Source organism: Nomascus leucogenys, chromosome 25, assembly GCF_006542625.1.
Source record: "Nomascus leucogenys isolate Asia chromosome 25, Asia_NLE_v1, whole genome shotgun sequence".
NCBI lineage: Eukaryota > Metazoa > Chordata > Mammalia > Primates > Hylobatidae > Nomascus > Nomascus leucogenys.
This window is the reverse complement of record NC_044405.1, coordinates 23393851-23419822: the sequence shown is the minus strand read 5'-3', so window position 1 is coordinate 23419822 and position 25972 is coordinate 23393851. Positions and strand designations below refer to the sequence as shown.

Sequence of the window (25972 nt, the reverse complement as noted above, 5' to 3'; positions counted from 1 at the left end):
AAATTTATTATAAGGAATTGGCTGGTGTGATTATGGAGGCTGGCAAGTCCAAGTCTCAGTGTGGACCGGCAGGCTGGAGACCCAGGAGAGCCAATGGTGCAGATGAACTCTGAAGGCAATTGCTGGAGAATTTCCTCTTGCTCAGGGAAGCTGGTCTTTTTGTTGTATTCAGGCCTTCAACTGATTAGATGAGGCCCACCCACATTATGAAGAGCAATGTACTTTACTTAGTGTATTAATTTCAATGTTAATTTCATCCCAAAACGTCTCCAAGTTGACACATAAAATCAACCATCCTGGAATAGAGGTTGATTCGACGGTTCAGAGTACATGGCAAAGCCAACACCAGAGCTCAGATAGATCATCTGGCTCCCCTGTCAGCATAGCCAAACACCACACCAGCCCCCCACAGAGCCCTGAAAAACATCCACCACCCCCAAGGTAAAGAGCAGGGAAAGGATTAAGACTTTATGTTCTTCTAGCTCTGCTCTGCAGCCTATCAAGGACTTAAAAGAACTTCCACTCCTTTTTGTCAATTCTTTTGTTAAGTTGACACTACAACTAAAAGATTTTTTTATAGACTTGTTCTCTTATTTACTGTTTAGAAGATTGGTAACACAGGAAGCACAAAACAGCACCTAAAATTAGCTAAGGAATATGATCTTCCTAAGCGACATCACTTTTGTTGATAAGAACTTTAGCTTGACCCCTTCAATTAAGAAAGACTGGATCTGGCCCATGGTAAGGAAGAGGAGGAAAGGCAGACTGCATTTGAGCCCATCCAAGGGTTGCATTTTAATTGCTTCTTTTATCCTGGGAGCTCCTGGCTTCTTCCTGAATGACTCCTATTGTCTCCCCACCATCTGCCACACTTCCTGACATTACCAAAGCAGGAGTCAAACATTGTGCTTGGTAATACTGACAATAAACTCACTCAAATACATCACTTTGCTCAAGGCATTGTTTAAAGGCATTGTTTAAAGGCATTTGCTTAAAGGCATTGTTTCATCATCTGCACATATAAGATACTTGTACAAACATGAACTGGATAGAAAAAAACTCAGGATGCAGATTCCATATGTGCAGAAATTATATAACCAGGATACCGTGAGAATTTAAAAGTTCAATAAGTTTATCCAAAGTCGATCATTCTTTTCCTTAGGATTCCCCATCTCCACATGACTTGGGTGCCAACAGCTGCTATGTGGAGCACTTCCTAGGAGAATGGCACTGGCTCAATGCCTCCCCACTAGTGAGCGCTGGAGCCAGAAACTGAACCTCACGCTACCTAGACCAGGAATTAGCAGTTTTTTTGTTTTTGTTTTTTGGGGTTTTTTTTTGGTAAAGAGTCAGAGAGTAAATATTTTAGATTTTGCAGGAAATACAGTCTCTGTTGCAACTACTCAACTCTGCTGTCATAGAACAAAATGGTCTTTGAAAACAGGGACAAGGAAGAAGCATGGCTATGTTCCGATAAAACTTTTGTGAACACTCACAGCTCGTACAAAACAAGCCGCTCACTGAGTTTGACCCATGAGCTGTAGTTTGCCAATCCCTGATCAAGGCGATCACAGGTCACAGCTTGAGAAAGAATTGTAGAATGACACTAAGAATTAGGAGTGAAACCCAATTGCACTAACAGATTACTTCTGCTAGCCTTTCAGAAGATTTAACCATTAATTAAAGCCTGGAAAAAAAAAGGCCAGATCTCCTATTAAGTGAATTTAAGTATCAAGAGAACAAGTAGCAGATGTTGGGGTATGTATGTGGAACAAAGTGACTTTGACTTCGGCTCTAAAAGTCTGTTTAAGGATATTTGTGCTAAGAGTAGAAAGGAAAGGAGTGATGGAAAGCGTAGTATCATTCAGAATCTAAGTGTAGGAAGATGCCCTGGGAAAGAGTCAATGTTCTTTTTTTTTTTTTCCTTTCTCTGTTCTAGCCAGGTGGACACTGGAATGTCATCTTGCCTTTTCTTAAGAGAGTAGACTCCAGTGTCTATCGTTCCCTTCTTTGTGTCCATGTGTACTTACTGTTTAGCTCCCACTTATAAGTGAGAGCATGAAGTATTTATTTAGTTTCTATTCCTGCATTAATTCACTTAGCATTATGACCTCCAGCTCTATCTACATTGCTGTAAAGGACATGATCTCATTTTGTAACAACTGTATAGTATTCCATGGTGTATATGTACCACACTTTCTTTATCCAATCCACCGTTGAGAGCGGGAGGATGGTGAGGATTGAAAAACTACCTATCAGGTATTAGGCCGATTACCTGGGTGACAAAATTATCTGTACACAAAGCCCCCATGACACACAATTTATCCATGTAACAAACCTGTTACATGTGCCCTTTCAACCTAAAATAAGTTGAAAAGAAAATAAATAAATGAATAAATAAAAAGAAAGTAATGCAATCCACCCTATATATGAAGAAGAAAAATAGCATGACCCTATCAACAGACAGGAAAGCACTTGAGAAAATCGAATACCCTTTCATGGTAAAAACCAGCTCAACAACGAATAGAGGAGAACTTCCTTAACTTGATAATGAATATTATTAAAAAATGTAGAGCTACCATCATAACCAACATGGTGAGAAACTAGAAATTACCCTGCTAACGTCAAGACCAAGGCAAGGATGTTCTCTATCAGCACCCCTTCTCAACATTTGACTGGGAGTCTTAAGGCAGTAATATGAGAAAAGGGGGTATATTGCTTGTGAAGAATGAAATAGGCTGCTCTTTTTCACAAATGACAGTGTTGTCTATGTAGATAATCCAAAATAACCAAAAATAATTTCTGAAACTAGTGATTATAATAAGGTGCAGGATATAAGGTTAACAAAATTAAACTGTTTTCCTATAAATTAAATTATAATTAAAAATGAATTTTAATTAAAAATAGTTTTCCATTAAAATTAGCACTTTCTGAAATGAAATACTTATAAATCTAACAAAATAAGTACAAGATGAAAACAACAAAATTCTGATGAAAGAAATCAAACAGCTAAATAAATGGAGAAATATTTTACTTTTATTTCTATAAAGACTCAATATTGTCAAGATGCCATTTCTGTCCAAGTTGACCTATAGACTTAACACAATCCCAATCTAAACTCCAGGAAATTATTTTGTGGGTTTTGAGAAGCTGCTTCTAAAGTTTATATGAGGAGTAAAAGACTCAAAATAATCAATACAATATTAAAGAATAATAGAGTAAAAGGACTGATATTATTCACCTTCCATACTTATTACAATGCCATAATCATCAGGAGAGTGTTGTATTGGCAAAATAATAGGCAAATAGATCAAAGGAACAAAATACAGACCTCAGATATAGATCCACACAAATATAGTTAACTGATTATTTTTTACAAAGAATCAAAGGCAGTACAATGGAGAAAAGATAATCTGTTCAAGAAACGGTGCTGTAACAACTAAACATCCACATGCAGAAAAAAAAAATGACTATAGGCCTAGCCCTTACACCCCTTTCAAAAATTAAGTCATAATGGGTTACAGACCTAAATGTAAACACAAAACTATAAAACCCCTAGAAGACAGGAGAAAATCTAATTCACCACGAATACAGTGAAAATATGCTGACCTTCACTGAATTTTAAAAACAAACAAAAAAGACCCAAAATTCTGTGACAGATATTGTTAAGAGAATGAGAAGACAAGCCATGGACCGGGAGAAAAATATTTTCACAGTACATATCTGGAAAGAAATATTATTCAAGATATTCAAAGAATACTTGCAACTCAACAACAACAAAAAAGAACAACCTATTAAAGAATGGGCAAAAGGCCTGAACAGACACTCTGTCAAAGAAGATATAAAGATGGCAAATAAGCATATGAAAAAACTCTCAACATCATATGTCATTAGGAAACTGCAAGTCAAAGCAACAATGAGATGGCACTACACTTTTATTAGAACAGACAAGATCTAAAACCCTGACAACACCAAATGCTGGTGAGGATGTGGGGCACCAGGAACTCTCATTCATTGCTGGTGATTATGAAAAATGTTACTAGCACTTCAGAAGACAATTTGGCTGTTACTTACAAAACTAAACAGATTCCTACTATCCAATTCATCAAGGATACTTCTTGGTATTTTCACAAGCGAGTTGAAAATTTATATCCAATCACAACCTTCTCAGGGACATGTACAGCAGGTTTTTACATAATTTCCAAAACTCGGAAAGATGCCAATCTAAAAAGCCTCCATCCTGTGTTATTACAATGGTCTGGCATTCTGTAAAAGGGCACAACTATGGAGACAGTGAAAAGAGGTTGGTGGGAGGGAGTGATTAATGGGAGGATACCAGAGGATTTTCAGTGCAGTGAAACTGTTCTGTATGACACTCTGTCATACAGGTATCTCTGTGGATACCTGTCATTACACATAGTCAAATCACATAAGTACATGGCAGTGAGAGTGACCCTAACTTAGACTATGGGTGATTATAAGTTGTCAATGCAGATTCATTATTTGTAACAAATGTACCACTCTGGTGTGGACTGCTGACTAGGGTGATGCTATCATGTATGGAGTCAGGGGGTGTATGGAAACTTTCTGTACTTTCTTCTCAATTTTGCTGTGAACATAAACTGCTCTAAAAATAAAATATATTGAAAAATGAAAAAGAAAAAGAATCGAGCAATTTCAAGATACTGAAAGAGCTTGGAGTCAGGTGTAGCTGCCTAAGGGTGAGCAGGTAGCAGCTTTACTTTCAGGGGAACGTCTAAGAAGACTGTCTGGCTCCCTGCTAGTAGTAAGGAGTCCACCCTTAGAAGGAGGGGGTAGGGAGAGACCTTTTGTTCTAGTGGCTGAGCTCTAAAAGCAGAGGCCCTCAGATCATGGCATCCTATTAGCTGAGTTTAGCTCCAAGTGAGTATCATTGGCCACTCTTAAAAAAACACAATGTCTTGGGAAAGAGCTTGGGTCAGCAGCTGCCCGGCAGCATCTTTCAGGTGGAAAGGACCGGCACTCAGCTCAAGCCATGTGGCAGCGAGCACCAACTGAAGCTCAGCTTTCATTGGGGTGACAGTTTGATTAAACCTTGGTCCATTTGGACCACATCAGCCCTCCAGGTTTGTGGACAATTTGAGGAGGAGAGAACATCAAAGGGGGGAGTACTGGACCTCCAAATAAGAGTGCCCTTGAAGGATAAACCCATTTTCAGTGGGGGGAAAAATGAAAGAGATGGGATGTGTTTGCACCTAAGGTTTTGGAAGACTTTTTCAGGTTGTATAAGGACTAAATGAGATTCCAGGTCTGGAGGCTCCATCACATGGCCTAACACTTCCAAAGGGTGAAAAACTGCTAAATCTCCATGACCTCTTTACCCCACTTCCCCCAGGTGTTCTCCTGCCCCTTGAGAGAGAGGAAGCCTCAGGGGCTGATGGAGACTCATGCATTGAGAACCTCTGGGTGTAAAAAACCCAGCCACCCCAACTTTTTGTTCACAACACTCGTCCCTCTCCTCTCTTCCATTTCTACTTCTCAATGCTAGAGCTTAGTGTCCCTGCTTAGAACTCTAGAATCCTCCCCTCCAAGCCCAGATATCTTGGTGCCTTATGTCTTCAACCACCAAGACTCCCAGATTCCAAACAGAAATAAAAGAGCACTAGGAAGTCTGCTCCAGAACTCAGCCAAGAGAAGGTGGGCTGGGGTCTGGGTACTGGTTCAAAGAGACCCCTAATGTGGAGCCCAAAGAACCCAAGCTTGTCCTGTGTGCTGCAGGTGAGAGGCAACACCCAGTTCTCCAGGCAGCCTCCTCTGTGTTTTTGTTTATTTGCTGGGCCAGGGAGAAAGGACTGATGTTAGGTGTCATTGGCATGAATTCTACTTATTGACTAACAAAGAGAGGAGAGAAAATCAAAAGCAATAGGCATCTGAAACTTTAAAAAAAATACTTATCATCTCTGCCTAATTAACCAAGAAGTGTCATCTTGATTATTTACAATCACTAAGTGTCACATTTGCTTTCTGCTTCAAGTACCATTTACCCACAACAAGTCTACATCTTTGAGACACGAGGCTATAGCTCTGAAAAATGTGGCTGTCTCCCCAAGACACTTTGGCATCATCTTTTTATGATCATTCTTCAAGGACTCTTTGTCTTCTTTTAACAAAGGGGAGGACACTGGTCCTAAGAGGTGACTCTTTAGACCAGGCAGCAGTCCCTGTCCCTCTTGTCAGCCCAGGTCTTCCAGGTCAATGCATTAAGCATACCTTCTGATTCTGAAGCTTTGACATCTGGGGCCTTGCTGACCCTGGAGAGACTGCCCCTCCCAGGGATAGCCAATTCCTAAAGATAGTAAATTATTTGCCTACAAGGGTGTCTTCCAGATGCAAACCAACTAACCCAGAGCCCATGCCCCAAAGACCTTCTTTATCAGACTCTCACAAGCCTCCCCCACCATTCACCAGCCCAAATCATCCCATGGCCAGGTACCAGCCAATGAGAGACAGCCCCTTCAGCCCAGAGTCCTTTGGAATTATTAAACCAGACAATCCTAAGTCTATCTAGCCTGCCTCACCTGTTCCTTCTCACAGAAACTGTAATAAAGGCTCTTGTCCATGTTTTTCTTGCAGCCCCTCTGCTTCCTGACCAATCCTGGCACCTCCCCGAAGGGCCCTATGTGGTGTGGCGGCCTCCTCCTCTTGGGAACTGTGAGTAATAAACCATTCTTTCAATGGCAGTCATCTGATCTGCTGAACTCACTATGCCTGAATAATAATAAAACCTACAATTTAAAACAATCATATCCCCATAAATTCTGATCTTCATGCTCATGTGAAAGTTTGAAATCATGCAAACTTTCATGCATTTTCCAGCAGAAGTGTGTAGAGAAATGAAATTGAGAGGGTAAAGCACTTGCTTTAGAGTCAGATTCTGGGGAATTAAGTTTGACTTCTGCCTCCTGCTGCCTGGAGATGTGGGTGAGTTACTTCTTGCTTCATTTTTCTCATCTGCAAAATGGAGGATCAACAAGGACCGATCTCACAGGGCTGGAAAAATACACCAAAAGTATCTGTCATGCTATGAGTACTCAAAACTGTTGTTGTTGCTACATTATTATTCCTCAATATTTGGTTATTTGGAATTTTTTTTAACCACTAGGCTAAATCTTACCTGAATGAAGACTGCCATTTTCCATCAATTCTTTCAAAGATTTGATTTGCATATGGCATTTAGACTTACATATGGTCATTAGAAGGGGCACAGAACTTATTAATCATTAAGACCTCAAAACCTTTGGATTAGAACCTGACTTAGACCTAAGGCAGCGTTTTCATAACTTGAGCACTGGGGCACCCCAAGAACACCTCTGCAGAACCCGGTAAGATAAATCCTACATTAAAAATTAAATATTATCCATTGAAATGATTGCTTCATGCTGACAGAATTACAAACCCTAATACAAATGGGGCCCCTATAATATAGTATACATGGAGCTGTTACCCAAATAATCAATCACCTCAATATAAATGCACCTATGTAAAGGTAGATAGACTCTAAGTGAAGCCACAAGAGAAAAATCTTCTCAAAGAGAGATTCACATGGATCCCTAGAGAATGCATTCATCAAGCAATTTGGATCAACTTACAGATTCCAAGAAATCTAAGGTGAAGCCATGTGTTAGTCCATTCTCGCATTGCTATAAAGAACTAACTGGGACTGGGTAATTTATAAAGAAAAGAGGTTTAGTTGATTCACAGTTCCACAGGCTGTATAAGAAGCATGGCTAGGGAGGCCTCAGAAAACTTACAATCATGGTGGAAGGTGAAGGAGAAGCAGATATGCCTTGCATGGCCAGAGAAGGAGAAAGAGAGAGTAGGGGAGGTGCCACACACTTTTAAACAACCAGATCTCATGAGAACTCATTATTGAGAGAAAAGCAAGGGGAAGTCCCTCCTTGTGATCCAATCACCTCTCACCAAGCCCCTCCTCCAACATTAGGGATGACAATTTGACATGATATTTGGGTAGGGACACAAATTCAAAACATATCAAGCCACCTCTACAAATAAATAGCTTTCTTCTAGATGTACTACTTTTATTAAAGTCAGCTTTCTGAGCTACAAAGTGTATCTGACTCCCAAGTTGTAAGCCTTCAGTCTCTGGCAAGACAGTTTATGTAATTGCTAGTGGGAAAGGATTTGCTTATCCCATCACTGAGACCCCCAGGGTCAACTTCATGGGTATGTGGCCTGAGGCCTGGACCCAGAAGCCCCCTGTTGCTCTGATGAAAGTCTTAATTTATTTTTCACAAGGTACCTTGCATTTTCATTTTGCACGGGGCCCCTCAAATTATGTATTCAGTCCTAGAGATCCTCATTTACTGCCCAGTGGCTAAACGGCATGAGCCAGGCTGACAGCAGCCCTGGAAAGCTGCCTTGAGGATTTGCGCAATACCATCATGGCACCCTGACAGCCAGCAGCAGGCTCGTTCTTCAGAGAACCACTCTGCAATAGAAATATAATGAGCAAATTTAAATCATAAAAAATTCAGCTCATATCAGGTTAGAAAGGATGAGCCATCATAATTCAATTGGAAATACAAGAACAAAAGGAAAATGAATGGCTTGCATTTTTTTTTCAAACCCTACCAGCTGGCTGCTCTCTCTTGTTTATCTTGGCCTCTCATTCTTTATTTGGTAGCAAATTAATCTGGGTAGTGATCCCTATCGTAAGTCTTCCGAGTAGCTTAAAGGGCTGATTTCATTATGAGAGTCTGATCCTTTGATGCCTGCAGAATCCAGAGTTGGCAGACAACAAATGCTGCCTATTCTCTACGAGGTCAATGGCCCAGGGTACCTAATGTCTTGTATATAAACAAACAGCATAGGTCAGTCTCAGCCCCAAATCTTTCCTCTGTCTTCAGCATTGGAAATTGTGGACTGGATCATTTTGGTAATCACGGATCAGCCTGGGAATAGACACAAAGATGAGTTTTGTCCTTAGCACCTTCCTGTCTCTTTTTGGGATCACTGATTTCTTGTGGGATGCCTCTAACCTCCAGGACCTCATGTCCTGGGATAATGCTGTCGTATCTCTGATACTTTTTTTCTCACGGGATACCTACCTGCCCTCAAATCTCATGCTGGTCAAACCCTACATCCTGTAGCCTCAGGGCTCTGACCTAAGCCACTTATCGTTGGGAAACATTTAGGTAAATATCACAGCTGATGTTGCAATTGTGCTCAAAGAATGTTTGCATTTCATAAAAGAGGAGACTCCTAGACACTAACACCCTAATCCGCAAGGAACACTCCCACGTGTAGACATTTGGATACCTGCAAATAACAAGGACATGATTTGGGAGTAAGACAGGCTGGGAGGAAGGCTGTAGATATTTACTTGGGGAAAAAACATGTTGTCTTTTGTTTAAATATTGCTTTGAAAACTTATGTTGTCAGAAAAAAAGCAAGATGGTTTCTGTAGCTTAGGCTGTCTCCACATTTTCCTTGCAAGCATTTTGCTAGCAATTGAGGTAAGCCAGCTGGGGCCCAACAGGAGTGTTGGGTCTGACTTTCCATAGACATATCTAACTGACATTGGCATATGGCTCCACCGATTTCATGTTTTAAAGAGAAATAAGAAAATAAAAACTCTTTATTAAGCCGAGCATCAGCAACATCAGAGAACAAAGAAAATTATTCCCTAATCAAGTATTTAAAAGAGATCAACATCAAAATATAATTTAAACTGTTAACAGAAATTGTGAAAGATGTTAAAATGGGCAAGCGGATGGTGGGGTGGTACCTTCTGCATGGGCTCTGCCTTTTGTTGTCTTTGAGCTACTTCACACCTCCACAAAAACTGTCATCCAACTGGTTCCTGCCGATAAAAACTCAAACAAATTGTACCCAGTGGAGATATAGTTCACAATTGCCCTGGAAATATTGACTAATTTTGCATTTATTTGTAAATTTATTTCAGCATTTCTTATTTCCAATGTGTGTGCCTATGTGTTTTGAATTCTTCTTTGAATTGACTGTAAGATCTTGGTTCCCTCATTAATGAATGGGTTAAATCTTTAATATGTGTTTATTTAAACATTATATAAGTTGTTGTTTTATCTTTTTAAAAAAATTATCTTGTATAGGATTCCTGCTCAGTAATCCAAGATGGTTGTGATGAAGGCTCAGTTTTTGTTTTTTTTTCCCCAAGCTGGTGCCTATTTGTTCAGTCAAACTTACCTGGAACTTTTGTACTTAAAGTTCTAAGTCCTATAAAAGGACAAGGGCTCCTCCAGATCTATTAGCTGCCAAAGACCCTGCACTTACTCACCTGTAGCTACAGAGGGAGAAATTCACAGTAGATTTGTAGGTGTTTACTTGTTTTATGTTTGTTTTTATTTTTGTTTTTGGTAGCTATCCTTTATCAGATGAAAAAGTCTCCATCTGTTTTTAGTTTACTTCCGGTTTTTACAAGCCATAACTATTGAATTTTATTGCCTTTTTGGCACTTTTTGAGGTGATCATATGGTGTCTCTACATTTCTCTATTAATGTAGTGAATTGTATTAATAGATTTTTCTGTGTCAATGCAGGCCTCATTCCTGAGTCATGATGTATTTGGGGTTTTAAAATATTCAATTTATGAATGCTTTATTTAGAATCTTTCATAAAATTCATATAATTCAAAAAAAGAGATTTAAACTTTGGTATCTAGGTTATATTAACCATACAGAATAAGTTGAGGACTTCTCCCAGTTTTTTTTTCTAGGCTTCGAATGAGTTTGTATATAGTATTTTGACAATTAGTAGTTAATTCACATTTTTATTTCTTCTTGAGAGATAATTTTTTTGTAAAAAATTTTTACAAAATTATACTTTTGTAAAATTATAATTGCTAGAAAATTGTCTAAACTAAGATTTAAATTTATCAAAATTATGTTCTCTTGTGATATTAAAAATCTTTACTAATCCTGTATTAGATAACTTTTTTTCATTCTTAATATTATTTCTTTATGTCCTATTTTTTTTCTGGGATAATCACACCAAGGGCTTGTGCATTTTGTTAATCTTTAAAAAAAACAGCTTTTTCTTGATCTTTCATCTTTTTATTTTTGTTTTTTGGATTAATCTGAGTTTATCTTTTGTGTCTTGTCTGTAACACAGAATATGAAAAAATAGCTCTGTGCACCTTAAAGTATGTTCTACTTAAATCTCATTATGCAAACATGATACAAGCTCAAGGTCAACAAATATTTAGAAGAGGATTCTTTTCATTTTGATTAATATTAAAGTACAGTTTGATGAAAATTACACATTCAGCAAATGATGGTTTCAGTAGGGCAAGGCTTGCATTGGAAATGTCATATCTCACAAGATAAATAATAAAAGCAAGCAGGTATTAACTGAAATTGTGAATACATATTCAACTTAGTAACATAAATGCCCATTTTCTGAATTTATTTACTTGACATTCATTCTACATGTATTTATAGAGAGTTATCAGAGCACCAGAGGCTCACTGGTAAGCAAGACCAAATGAGTCCCCACCCTCCTCAGGTATGCATTTTAGGAAGGGATGATGAACCAGAAAATTTTAAATGTGTAATATAATCTCAGATAGAGATAGGTGGCTTCGAAGAAAATACACCTGGGTAAAAGAATGGGGGACAAGTTGCTTTAGATTCTCTCCCAATGTTGATGGATATCTAGTAATGAATATACTTTTACATGTTTATGGAATTTTTTTTTTTTTTTGAGATGGAGTCTCATTCTGTTGCCCAAGCTGGAGTGCAGTGGCGCGATCTCGGCTCGCTGCAAGCTCCGCCTCCTGGATTCATGCCTTTCTCTTGCCTCAGCCTCCTGAGCAGCTGAGACTACAGGTGCCCGCCACCACACCTGGCTTATTTTTGTATTTTTAGTAGAAACGGGGTTTCACCGTGGTCTCGATCTCCTGACCTCATGATCCTCCCGCCTCGGCCTCCCAAAGTGCTCGGATTACAGGCGTGAGCTATTTATGGAATTTTTAAAGCATGCCTAGGCAGAGTCAACAAATATAGTAGTCGTAGAAAAGGCAGTTGAAATAATAATAAAATTCTATGAATTTTTATAGAGTTGGTTAACTTGCATTAATCTGAGTTTGTCTTTTGTATCTTGTCTATAACATAGAATATGGACCAATAGTTTTCTCCATTTGATTTTTTTTTTTTTAGATATGGGGTCTTGCTATATTGCCCAGGCTAACCTCAAATTCCTGGGCTCAAACTATCCTCCTACCTCAGCCTCCTGAATAGCTGGACCACTGCACTCGGGTCCATTTGATTTGAGGACAAGAAAACAAAGTGGATATCATTATTAAAGAGCATTCTACTGTATCCATTTAGTAAAATATGCTGCATTCCAGCTAAATATCCAAAGGTATTATGAGTTAAAAAGAAAAATAATGGAAATGTAATTATCATTGATGTGATGGTCACGTCATAGTCCCATTCACTGTACACATGTGAACAACAGTTAGCATTTCTCTTGCTTACTATGCACTGAGCACTTCTTCAGAAGTGGCTCATCTAGTCCTTCTAACCACTTTGCCAAGTAAGGACTGTTATTACGCTATTTTACAAGTGGGAATGTGGAAGGTCAGAGGAGCAGCTTAGCCAAGGTAAACCAAACCCCCACCACCACCTCTTCACATCCTCCCCCTTCCTGCTTAGTAGATAGGAGGGAGGCCTGGGCCAGGTTTTTGCACTCTGGCAGTCTTTGACACCAGAATTTCAACTCCTACCATCATCCTAGACTACTTCCCCATTTGCTCAATTTGGATTAAAAAATAGACTCTTTTTAGTGGAATTTCTTCTTGGAAAATTGCCACAAGTGTGAATAAGCAAGACGAGAGCCTCTAAAGGTTTGCCTTGGGCAGATGAAGAATTCTGAAAGACATTTTTTTTGCCAAGAGCACTATAAATTGAATGATATTTAATTGCTCCATTTACATCTTTGGGACTGCTCTATCAACCATGCAGAGGCCTCAGCAAAAGGATGTTGGCTCGAGGCTTGAGTGGTTTCTGCCAATGCTAGTCCTAGGCACCCCACTCCTAGGGGCCCCACTTTTATTTGGCACAGCCTAAATTTACCCACCTAACCCCTCTCCCCCCTACCCACTATGTCTCCTTTATTCTAATTTTGTCAGAAAGGTATTTTCTGAAGGCAGTTGTACGGCTGGTGCATGTGCTAATTAAATAAATAATACATAAATATACACTTCTTCTTTAAACTTTATTTTATTTATTTATTTATTTATTTATTTATTTATTTATTTATTGAGACAGAGTCTCACGCTGTTGCCTGGGCTGGAGTACAATGGTGCTACTCAGCTCACTGCAACCTCTGCCTTTTGGGTTCATGCGATTCTCCTGCCTCAACCTCCCGAGTAGCTGGGATTACAGGTGCACACCACCACACCCAGCTAATTTTTTGTATTTTTAGTAGAGACGGGGTTTCACTATGTTGGCCAGATTGGTCTTGAACCCCTGACCTCGTGAACTGCCTGCCTCAACCTCCCAAAGTGCTGGGATTACAGGTGTGAGCCACTGTGCCCTGCCTAAACTTTATCTTTATAAATACTTTTGGCCTAAATTGTCCATCTTTTCCATGAGGGATATTAAGCCAGATCTCAACTGACAAAAACCAAAGTTGGAAACATAAGGTATTACTGGTAGTTTAGTTAAATAAATGAAACCAGCCTTTCCAAAATCATGTAGCTTTAGTAATTTAAGATGTCTCCTATTGTGACCCAGTTATTCAATTAGTTGTCTCAACTATATCTCAAACTTTGGTTGCAAATGGCCAATTCCCAATGAGCTGTTATCACCTCTTTCTGATCTCAACTGAGACTCAGAGGCAGGAGAACCAATCTGATATATTAGAAGTAAATAAAATGAGATATGTTGTCCAGAATCACGTATTTTTATTGCAGTTACTAAATTTTAGCAACTATATAAATGACTTGCAGGAAACAAGAGAATAAAACATTCTAATTTCCCACAAGTCATTTAACCTCCATACCTCTTAGTTTAGGTCATACACCTCTCAGAAGAAGGAAAACAGTAAATATTTATTGAATTAATAATCGATGGATGGACAGATGGATGAAAAGAAGTAAGGAAGGAAGGAAGGAAGGAAGGAAGGAAGGAAGGAAGGAAGGAAAAAGGATGTAGGATGTACTAAAAGTAGATGATTAGGCAGAGTGTTGTGGCTCAGGCCTGTAATCCCAGCACTTTTGGAGGCCAAGGTGAGTGGATCACTTGAGGTCAAGAGTTCAAGAGCAGCCTGGCCAACATGGCAAACCCCAACTCTACTACAAATACAAAAATTAGTCAAGCGTGGTGGTGGGCACCCATAATCCCAGCTATCAGGAGGGTGAGGCAGGAGAATCACTCTCTAATGGTGATTGGCCTTTAATGAACATAATGTTTGGCAAGTTGACAAATGCACTGGACCTCCCTGAGCTCCCAGTGTGATCATGTTCATGGGAAATGAAGGGACACATCCCCCCGCCCCAGCTCTTTCCACTCTTCTTTTTCTATGCTGTAATTAAAGCTTTCCGATATCAGGGACTTAAACACTTGAAAGATTTTCTTAAGGGAAGGCAAGAAATGTGAAGCATCTCAATTTTAATTAAAAGAAGGACCTATGACAAAAGTGAATAAAGTATGGTGCTGATAATTATCAATTTAAAAGCACAAAAATGGTAATTTCTAGTTAGGAAATAAGTACCGGTTCACTCTCTTATTTAATCCATCACATTTTAATTTCCTTCTTCTTTCTATAATTGAGGAATAGCTGCCAGATTTGGAAACAGAGAACTGTATCCTTGTGCTGTGAAAGAAGGGGGCTCTTTTCTTAACAGTCACCTAAGCAATTAAAGCCTTGGAACTGGGCTCCCTTTGATAGGTTTTTCTGCTTGCCACTTCCTCATCCTGCCAAAAATAAGGAGGTTCATTAACCTCACACTGTTAGGAAACAGGGCTCATCACCGATAAGTTGGGAATGTGGTTTCTTCTGTGTGCTGCAGATGAAGGATTGCTTTTCCTAAGGTGTTCTCTAGTCAGGAGCCAACAGAATCCGAAGTCATCTGACTTCTTCCTTCTTTTAATCATCCCATGTGGCTCAGTTTCCCCACCCTGTATGAAAGATCCTTAATGAAGCAGCATAGAGCATCTCCAAATAATAATGCTCAATGCATAGCAGTAAAATAAGTGCAACATTTGGGTTTATTTTACAGCGGTGTGGTATTAGAGGTGTTAGGGCTTCTTTCCAGAGCAGGGGATGGGAGTAGAAAGAGAAGCAGTTGGGACATTTGTTCATGTCTTTCCGGTTTATTATGCTGAAGTACAGTAGAATTGTCCTAAAATATCATGTCAAGTAGTCAACCACTAGGGCTCCCAGATGCCATAACATTTGATAGCCGTGATTTTTAACACTTGCAGTCCCTTCTTATCTGTTGAATTAATTAATGATACCTTATTAAAGCCAATCAAGCTTTGAAGATGTTTAGAATGAAAACTTAACTTTTTTCCCTCCTTCTTTTTTTTCCCCCACTTCCAGGTGGTAGTATCACTCAGAGTAAAATCTGGCCATCATGTAAGCATTCTTAGGCAAACATTAGTCTCTCGAAAATCTCAGATGGGTATACTAAGAGAGGGCAGTTCAGACTATGAAGCATGAAATGTCAAATAACCTACCACAGAGTACTAAAGTGACAAATCACACGTAGGCTGCACACAATTTTTCTATTCTGCACTGATAAGAATGAGAGATTCTTTTGAGATATACCTTTAGGTCACGACACCATGCTGTTGTGGACAAAATGGGGCTCAGAGATTAACTATGGATTATTGTAAGAAGGAAATAAAATTTCTTTTTTTTTTTTTTTTTTTTTTTTTTGAGCAGGGTTTCTCCATTTCAGTACTCCTGACATTTTGGACTGGATTATTCTTTGTGGATGGGAACCGTCCTGTGTGTTTTAGGCTGTCTAGCAGCAGCTCTGGCCTTTACCTACTAGAATCCTATACTAGGGGATCCTCCCTATTGTGATAATCAAAATGTCCCCAGACACTGCCAGATGTGCCCTAGAGGGATAGGGGCAAAGAGACTAAAATCTGTGGATTAAGACCACTGCCCTAGAATAATGTGGCCTCAAGTGAAATGTATGAGAAAACAAAGATCAGGGAACCCCTTTAAATTCTAAATACAGCATGCAATTAAAGTTGAAAACATGCTATTCAAATCCCCAAGTATTCCTTTTTTGTCACTTTAAATGTATTTGCACATAAATGAGAACATCTATAACTATGATAAAAGTCATTCTGAAATAGCAAGATTAACAGCGTTTGCTTCTGAAACAAAGACATAATGTTTGAATTTCCTTTGCAAATACACGCAATAGGCATGTTCACATTTACTTCTTAGGAGAAAAAAGAAGAAATTAGCCTCAGTAAAATGAGCATAAAATAAAATTATTCCCTCATAAAAATAAATAAATGATCTCATGTTGCCTGTTTTCTACATAATTATACCTAGAGTTGTATATGATTGCCAATTAATTGATCCCTCTTTAAGCACAAAATCTCCATTGTTCCACTCCTTTGAAATTTCCTTGGCTGTTATATTTTATGGATACTACCAGACATTGCTACCTACAAACAAGATTGATTCTTTTCTCTCCATGTCTAGATGGTTCTCTCTGAAGTGCATAGTCGGTTGTTGCTATTTTAATGCTATTCAGTAAAGAGAAATGCTACCCCAACCAAAGGAATATTCTTGCTTCTTAAGCCAGCACAAACCACCAGCATTTGGATGCACATGATTATGCTTTAAATTTCTTAAAATTTCTCTGCTTGTGTATAAAAATTCAGTTGCCCATACATCTAATCTGCAGAGCCTGGGGTTTATAAACTTATAAACTTGCACTGGGGAAGCCATGCACAAGTTTATACTTAGGCGAGGGGTGTTACTTCAATAAGGAATGGTACTACAGAGCTTCAAATATCCCTCCCCGCCATATTTCCATTCCAGCCCTACTTCAACACACACACACACACGCACATGCACACTCACACAGAACTTTATTTCACCCATTTTCCCAAAAAGGCACTGTAAACAAGAATAAGAACACTTATTTCCATCACCATTCAGAATATCATTCCCCAGCCCCCTATGGACCACAGCTCCTAAGTGAATGTGATGTCGCCAAAAGCCTTTTTGGGCACATGTGGCTTGATCTGTCGGATTGAGATCTGGCATCTCCCAACACATATTTCAGACGGAATATCAGAGAGACTCTTGAGACACACAGACACACTGCCAGCATCACACCTGGCCTTTGTTTCCTGCAAGGAACACCAAGGTCATGCCTGCAGCCCAACCATTTGGTGAATCTGACAAGGTAAGCTTGCTGGGGCCCCAGGTGCCTGGAAATTGGGCCAGAGGAGACTCACATTCCCTCTTCCCAGCATATGTCTCTAAGCTGAAGGAGCAGTGCCCCAGCCCAACAGAGTTGAAGGAAACTGACATTCGCTGGTTCAAACCCCTACTGTCAAAGAAGAGGAGACAGAGACCAGGAAGTTTAAGAAAAGCATTCAATATCCTAGACAACGACTCCAGAACAGATGACTATATTGAGAACCAAGACATCTGACTTCATTTTGCCTCATTTTTTGTGTGTGCAAGGAACTGTTCTGAGACCCACTAGGTATACAAAGACATAAATTATGGATTCTGCCTAAGGAGCTTAAAACAGTGTGAAAAAAATAACTCAGAACAAAAGATGCAAAGAGACCAAGCCCATAATTGAAGAAACAACTCAGCAGGTGTTCAATTGTGCAAATTAAATTATATGCATGTCAGTTAGTCTTGTTCAGTGGGACTGATTCATGCCTCTTCAAGCTAAGGTGCTCAGGAACATTTATACACAGACAATTAAATTTAAACTGGACTTTGAAGGATGAGCAGCTTTTGACCAGGTGCAGAGGGAAAGAGATGGAAATCCAGATAGGTAAATAGCAAGTCAGGGCCAAGAAAAACAAACAACCCAGTTTGTTGATTAAGAGATATAAGGGTGGTAAGGAAGAGTACTCATTACAGAGCAGAATATCTTGGGCTCTAATTCTCTTGCTGAACTTTGTCAGTCCAGTCGGTCATTCTTAAGCAAGAGATAACCCCACAGAGCCTCAGCTTCCTAACTGCATACCTGCACATATGCAGGTAGTGGTTCCAGCCCATGCAGTGGCAGAGAGGATTCAATGAGATTTCTTATACACCATGCAGAAGGCAACAGAAGCCTCTCTGTCCTTTGAATTCCCCCATTCCATGCTCTGGGGGAAGTTCAGAGACCACCCCAAGATTTCTGCAAGTATCCAATGGCTTATATGATTACTTTCCAGTCTCAAAACCTCTCTCTCCAAGGTCTTCTTCTCTCTTATGTCTCTCCTTTCCTGAGTTCTCTTGGCTCACATTGACCCAGCTTTGAGTGCCATGTGCAGGATGCCACAGTGATCAAGGATGGGAGCAGATGGAGTGTGAGTGTTGGAAGCAAGCAGAACTATTTGAAAGTTATTGCACTGGCTGGGTGTACCAGTTTCCTAGGGCTGCCTTAACAAATCACCACTAACTGGGTGGCCTGAAACAGGAGAAAGTCCCTCACAGTTCTGGAGGGGGCTTCTATATGAAAGCATTTGCAAGGTTGGTTCCTTCTGGGGGGTGGGAGGGAGAGTCTGTTGGGTGCCTCCCGCCTAGCTTCTGGTGATTGCTGGCACTGCTTGACTTGTAGACACTCCAACTCTGCTTCAATCATCACATGGCCTTCTCCCTCTGTGTGTCTGTGTCTAAATCTTCCTCTTCTTATAAATATACCAGTCATTGCATTAGGGCTCACCCTACTCCAGTAAGACCTCATTACTTGACGACATCTACAAAGACCCTATTTCCAAATAAGGTCCCATTCCCAGGGTTAGGACTTGAACGTATCTTTTGGAAGATGCATTTCAACCCACAATACTGAAGATAATCTAGTAAAAGTCTGGAGTAACAACCATCAGTTATACAGGAAAGTTGGGAGATATAACTAGGTGTCCTGAGGACAAAATCAATTTATCCTCTTGATGTGACTTTGAGTGACAAGAAGGAGAATATGATGACAGTAGATTTTGAGCTTTGTTGTGTTTATAAGTGACAAAAATCCTGTGCATTACTTGGCAAGTGCATAATACTTTCTCCAGTAGCTGGTGCAGTAGTATCTAAGTTCCATGAACAGAGAAACAATTTTGCCTTATGTCTACCCTTAATACATAGGCTTTCCACAAAATGTATGCAGGGGAGAGAGGAAAGGACAGAGGTAAGGGAGGACAAGGTGAGGTTAGAGAAGAAGGGATGGGCAAGGATGGAAGAAAGGTGGGAACTTACAAGCTATGATGGTTAAAGAGATTCACATTTGAATCAGAAGATCCACCATCACCAGTGTGGACAGGCGTCATCTAATTGATTGAGAGTCTGAATAGAACAAAAAAGTGGAGGGAGGAGGAATTCTCTGTCTCTCTCTTTTGAACTGGTCCATTCATCTTCCTCGGCCCCGACATCAGAGCTACTGGTTCTGGGCCTTTGGACTCCGGGACTTAGACCAGCAGCTCCCTTGATTGCCAAGCCTTCAGACTCAGACTAAATTGAACCCTCAGCTTTCCTGCTTCTCCAGCTTGCAGATAGCAGACGCTGGGACTCCTTGGTCTCTGTAATCACACGAGCCAATCTCCTCCTACATGTATTTCTGTCCTGTCTGTTTGTGCTGCTCTAACAAAACACCTAAGAAGAGGTAGTTTATAAAGAACAGAATGTTTATTTCCCAAAGGTCTGGAGTCCGGAAAGTCCAAGATCAAGGCACTGGCTGGTTCCATATCTAGTGAGGGGCTGTCCCATCAGTGATGTTTTCGGTGGTATCCTTATGTGACAGAAGGCTGAAGGACAAAAGGGCCTAATCCATTTCTTTCCAGTCCTTTTACAAGGCACTCATCCATTCACAATGGTGGAGCCATCATGGCTTAATCACTTCCCAAAAGGCTCTACGTTTTAATATCACCTCAATACGTATTAAGTTTCAACACGAAATTTGGAGGGGACACATTCAAACCACAGCACTATGTATATCCCATTGGTTCTGTTTCTCTGCAGAACCCTGACTCACACAGAAGGGGAAACCATCTTCAGAGTAAACAAACATTTGTTGTCAACAACGCTTTGTATATATTCTTGATTCCCAAGAGCGAGCTGGAAATATGCTACTAGGTCTCAGGCAGATCTTTCATATCCTTTTGGAATCTGGAATACAAATGACATAAACAATGACAGAGCTCAGAAGTGGAGACAAGATGGTAACAAGAGGTTTGGGAGTCATTTTTTCTCACCCCTCTCCTCCCTGGAAGAAGGATGAAATGAGATCCTCGCACACAAAGAATTGCTGGACATTGCTGCCTTAAGTCTTGCCCATAGACAGTGTTGACAGTCCAGGTGAAATGAACTTGAGTTATGGGACTTTCAAGCCCCTGCGGATCCTACTTGTCCTGTGGATGCGTGAAGAGACCCACTTCACTATTCTGCTTCCCCAAATCTGAGAAACAGAAGTAATAAAGTCACTGTGAGTTATTTATTTTTCATTGCCTCAGATGAAATTGGACTGTGAAAATACTTAGAGACTTCAGATTTTAATTGTGACTAATTACATACAGACTCATAAAAACAGCAAAACAACCCCTAAGGCCAAATTAGAGGACGGTGGAGCTGCATTTCACAAGGTGAATTTACTAATCGTATTCACGCTTTGTGTCTGCAAGCCGCATCTGCTTATTACCTAGCAAAGACAGGTGTGTGGGGGTAAACGGGTGCTGTAGGAAAGTGAGTGGGCTTCTATTCTAGCTTCTGAGGCATTCCAAAACAGAGGTCAGCTTGCTAATTTTTTCCTATGAAAAATACAAACTGCAGCAATGAGATCAGAAGGGCCTATGCAGTGTTCTCACCTAGAGGGCGCCAAAGTGCAGACCAACAACCCCCTCACCCACCAAGGGAGCCGCCCGAGTCAGGAGCAGGTGGGGAGGTGACTTGGATTACCTATTTCACCATCATTCTGGAGTTCAGGATGTCTAGAATCACCATTCTCCCTAACATGGAGTTGCCACTTGTGTGTGTGTGTGTGTGTGTGTGTGTACACACAAACACAATATATATGTGTATTATTTTGTATATATGTGTGTATGATATTGTACACATATATATTTTTTAAATTTTCATTTTTTAAAATTTCTGCCTTAACCATTCCAGAGCTGGGTACTAGACAACTAGGGACTATCCCTAGAGCTTAGAGCCCACCAGGATGATTCAAACTAGCCCATCCTAAGCTGCTCACCTGCCTTCCCCGAGGAAACCTCAGTAAAGGCTTTGGTCGAATGCTTTCCTGAGCCCCTGCCTCCTGCCTCCTGACCACTCTGGTGTTTTTTCTCCTGTGGTCCTGCGTGGCGTGGCGTGCCTCCTCTTTGTAGGACCTGTGAGTATAAAACACTGTCTTCCTGAGCCTCCCCTGTGTCTCCTCCATGGCTGCATGTGACTGACCATCTCATAAAAAGAATACAAAACAGCCATGTTCATTATTATTCAGCAAATGAAATAAATCTTTTTAATGCTTATATGCAAAATGCTGCAGATAATTGTAGAAAATCAAATACGGATGAAATCCTCTCTCAAGAAACTCAAAGTGTTGTAAGAAAATCAAACAAGCACACAAATGACAAGGTCGAAAGTGGTGAGTGCCAGAGACAAGCACAAAGTCAGGGCTGTAGAAGGAGCGCCTCTCACTCGTGTTTCTTCTGAGCCAGGAACTAATCGCTTGAGACATAACAGTGAGTTTGGAAGGAAGCACGTTTCCTAGGTAGCATATAGGAAAACAGTATCATCCCTAAAGAAGCCACTGTAATAGTGGATTTCCAAATGATTTGTAATTTTTTTAAGGTTTTGTTCACTGATGGGTCCATTCACCTGTAACAGAACCTGGTACATAGTGGCCTTCAGAAAATATCAGTTGGGATGAATTAAATTGTTCTTTAAAATGTTCAATAGAAAAGAAATGCGTCATCTTCAAGTGTAATAAGCACTTATAAAATCCAGTAGTTTCTCCCTCCCACACACAAAGTTTAAGACATTTAGCAGTGTTATTGAATTTGATATTTTACAAATGCCTTTATCCCTAGAAGAATGAATGATATGGATGCTTTGCAGCCTCTAACTTGATGAAGACCACCATAATGGATCTGTAACCATGTATAAGAATGTTCCATGTCAAAAGATAAATTAGAACAAAACAAAAAACAGAAAATAACAAGTGCTATCAAGGATGTGGAAAAACTTTTGTGCACTGCTATTGGGAATATAAAATGGTGCAGCCACCACAGAAAAGAATATGGTGGTTCCACAAAATTAAACATAGAATTACGTATAATCCAGGATCCCATTTTTTGCATATATAGCTCAAAGAACTGCAAGCAAAGATTGAATAAATACTTGTACACCTATATTCATAGCAGTATTATTCACAACAGCCAAAAGGTAGAAGCAACCCAAGTTTGCATCAACAGATGAACAGAAAAACAATATGTGGTCTGTTCATACAATGGAATATTATTCAGCCTTAGAAATTTCAGAAAGGAATTCCAAGACATGTTATTAATACAACATGGATGAACCTTGAAGACATTATGGTAAGTGGAATAAGCCAGTCACAAAAGGACAAATACTGCATGATTCTACCTATATGAGGTACCTAGAGCAGTCAAATTCCTAGAAGCAAAGTAGAACGGTGGGTGCCAGGGGCTTACAGGAAAAGAGAATGGGGCATTATTGTGTAATGGGTACAGAGTTCCAATTTTGGAGGATAAAAAAAGGTTCTGGAAGGGGATGGTAGGGATAGTTGCACAACAATGCAAATGTACTTAATGCCATTAGGCTGCACACTTAAAAAATGGTTAAAACGATACACATTATGTTATATATATTTTACTATAATTTTTTAAAAACCAATTTTTTTTTTCTTTTTTTTTGAGACGGAGTCTCGCTCTGTCTCCCAGGCTGGAGTGCAGTGGCAGGATCTCGGCTCACTGCAAGCTCCGCCTCCTGAGTTCACACCATTCTCCTGCCTCAGCCTCTCGAGTAGCTGAAACCAATTTTTTTAAGTTCCAGGTACACAAGAAGACTGATATTCTCATGTGTATTAACAATGGAAGTAAAATAATCAGTAGTTTGGTATCTGTTCCCCTCCTCCTGTGCAGTAAAATGGAAGATAAAAGCAACATTAATGTTCATACTTGGAATTATTAAGTAAATCTAAATTTTTAAGATTAAAAACAAGGGTAGACAAAAGTAGCAAGTCTTGGCGAGCTCTGAGACAGAAATCTCTAAATCTTATATTAAGTGAAAAACTTCAATTTAAACAAAAGCAAAAGGAAACCCGAGTTGATGCAGAGACGTTAACAGCTCATGTTCAGTTTACAAAAACTGCCGAGTTGGAATTCGTTGCTCTCATCAGCATCTACTAGGAGCCAGAGACAACCTGGGGTTACACTGGTTTTCAAAAAGCACATATGTATGTTTATTAGCTTGACGGGGGGGACACATATGTGAATACTTGTATTTAATATTTCCTAACCTTCTGTATAATGTCCACTTTAAGAAATTGAGACTAGCTCTGATTTTGCCCTCTTTGACTTTTAGGGTCAATAAGCTTTATTAAGGGCAATTTAGTGTCACAGGAAGAGAAAATTTGTAACCCTGATCAATGAGGAATACAAAGGACACAAAAGTACATACATGTGATGGAGACCTATATCAAAAATGCTGTTATCAGTCAGAGTGCCGGCAGGAAACAGATGGTACACTCAAACCAGACAACTGAGCTGAGGTTAATGAAGGGCTATTTACACAGGTGTGGGTGGGGCTATGGGAACCAACAAGAGACACTGAAACACCCGTGGGCAGCACTCCCTGGAGAGCCATTACCTCCCCAAGGGCTAATGGGACTGTAAGGAGAAAGGTCACCAGACCCTACAGAGAGCTAGAGGAGACGACTGAGGGGTAGTGAGCTTCACACAGGAATGTAGCCCCTGCTGACTTGTGGCCTTGAGAGGAGCATCGGTACCTCAACCATTCTGTCCTCCTGCCCCAACTTCCTCTGTGCCTCCATGGGCCAATGGGAAGCCAGAGGGTAACAGAGCCCAGGTGGGGCTGTTCATAGAGGTCAGTGTTCTGGGGTTCAGAACATGGTGGGGAGGGGGGCAGGGAATCTAAAGGGTCAGACACAGAGTGTCAAAAACATCCTTATATGTGGTTTCATCTAGTGCTCTTAAACCAGACTCACTAACCTACTGTGTTTTAAAATACAGCTTGCCAAAGTCTGTGTTAGTATTATTTAACTTTGATGTGTATCTGTGATGGTTAGTTTTGTGTGTCAACTTGACTGAGCCATGGGATGCTCCTAACCGGTTGAATGTTATTTCTGGGTGTATCTGTGAAGGTGTTTCTGGAAGAGATCAGGATTTGAGTTGGTGGACTGATTAAAGCAGATGGCTCTCCTCAATGTGGCTGGGCCTCATCCAATCCATCCAGGGTCGGAATAAAAGAAAAAAGGAGAGGATGGGAGGACTTTTTCTCTTTGCCTGATTGAGCTGGGATATTGATCTTCTGCCCTCTGTGCTTCTGCTTCTCAGGCCTTTAGACCTGGGCTGCAATCTATACCATCGGCCCTCCAGCTCTTAGGCCTTTGACGTTCATCAGCTTTCCTGGGTCTCCAGCTTGTAGAGAGCAGATCATGGGGCTTCTCAGCCCCCACAATCACATGAACCAGTACCTGATAATAAATTGGTTCTGGTTTTTCCAGAGAACCCTGATTAATATACTATGTGTGCATTCACTTAGGAGAAACAAAGTCATTAAACGTGAAAAAAAAGAGAGAATTGAGTCACTCAGAAGAATCATAGTATAGTTGTCCATCATATATTATAAAGAACAAAGTATTCTAAATTGTTTAAGAATAAGAATTCTACAAAGAAAATGACTGATTATCTGCACTTACACAAAATATTTCATGGAAATTTTATTACCGTGCTCTTTTTTTTTTTAATTTAACCATCATTATGTTGTGCATTCATCATCTGGAGTTTTTAGTTGTTTAGAATTCCCTGTTGGCAGCCAAATTCCTGTCTGGGAAAATGTATGAGCCAGCCTTCATTTTCCACGATGACTTTCCAAGGAACCATTACAATTAAGAGAATGTAAGTTACTCATCTCCAATAACTGTACATGAAGCAATATTCCAAGGATTTGTTAACTGTCTTTGACAGGAGATCATCTACTTACAGTAGGTGCTTAACAAATGCCATCTTGAATGAATGAAGACCCTTTCTCGCAGTAACAAAGTTGGGTCCAGGCTCCTTCATTTTTGCTCAGCAAGATGAAGCTAAGGAAACAGGAAATAAGTCATCAACCAAATCATTGTAACAAACCGTTCTATTCCATTCTCCATAATTCACCCTTCAGTCCAGGGTAACACTAACAATTGCCCCTCCAGATACAAAGAAATTGCCTCCTCTGAAGACAGCTGCCTCACCCAAAGCCACATTTCCTTCCAGGTTGCCCCACTTCCAATAAGTCACTGATTTGCAATCCATAAAGGTCGGCCCTCTTGCCTCAACTCAGCATAGCTCTGACAGATCGTCCCACCTTCCCGTCTCCCTTGAGGTTTGATTGGGGTTGCTGCTGACCCAGTGATATAGGAGTTAAGAAGAAAGTACTTAGGCAGATAGTGAGGGAATGGGAGTCCTCGATAAGGTTTTCCTTTTAATGAAAAGGAGCCCCCATATCATTTTCTTTTCTAACAAAAAGCAACCTGGAAAATCGAGCTGCAGCCG

At 40.1% G+C, this 25972-nt stretch overlaps 1 long non-coding RNA gene across 1 annotated transcript in view; it reads right to left on the bottom strand.

Annotated features, from left to right (window-relative positions):
• The window catches only part of LOC100604880, a 34160-nt gene that overhangs the window by 7853 nt on the left and 335 nt on the right, over positions 1-25972 (bottom strand). Inside the window, exon 2 of the long non-coding RNA XR_004028576.1 lies at positions 25422-25521. This is a non-coding gene — a long non-coding RNA (uncharacterized LOC100604880). The remainder of the gene's footprint in view (positions 1-25421; positions 25522-25972) is intronic.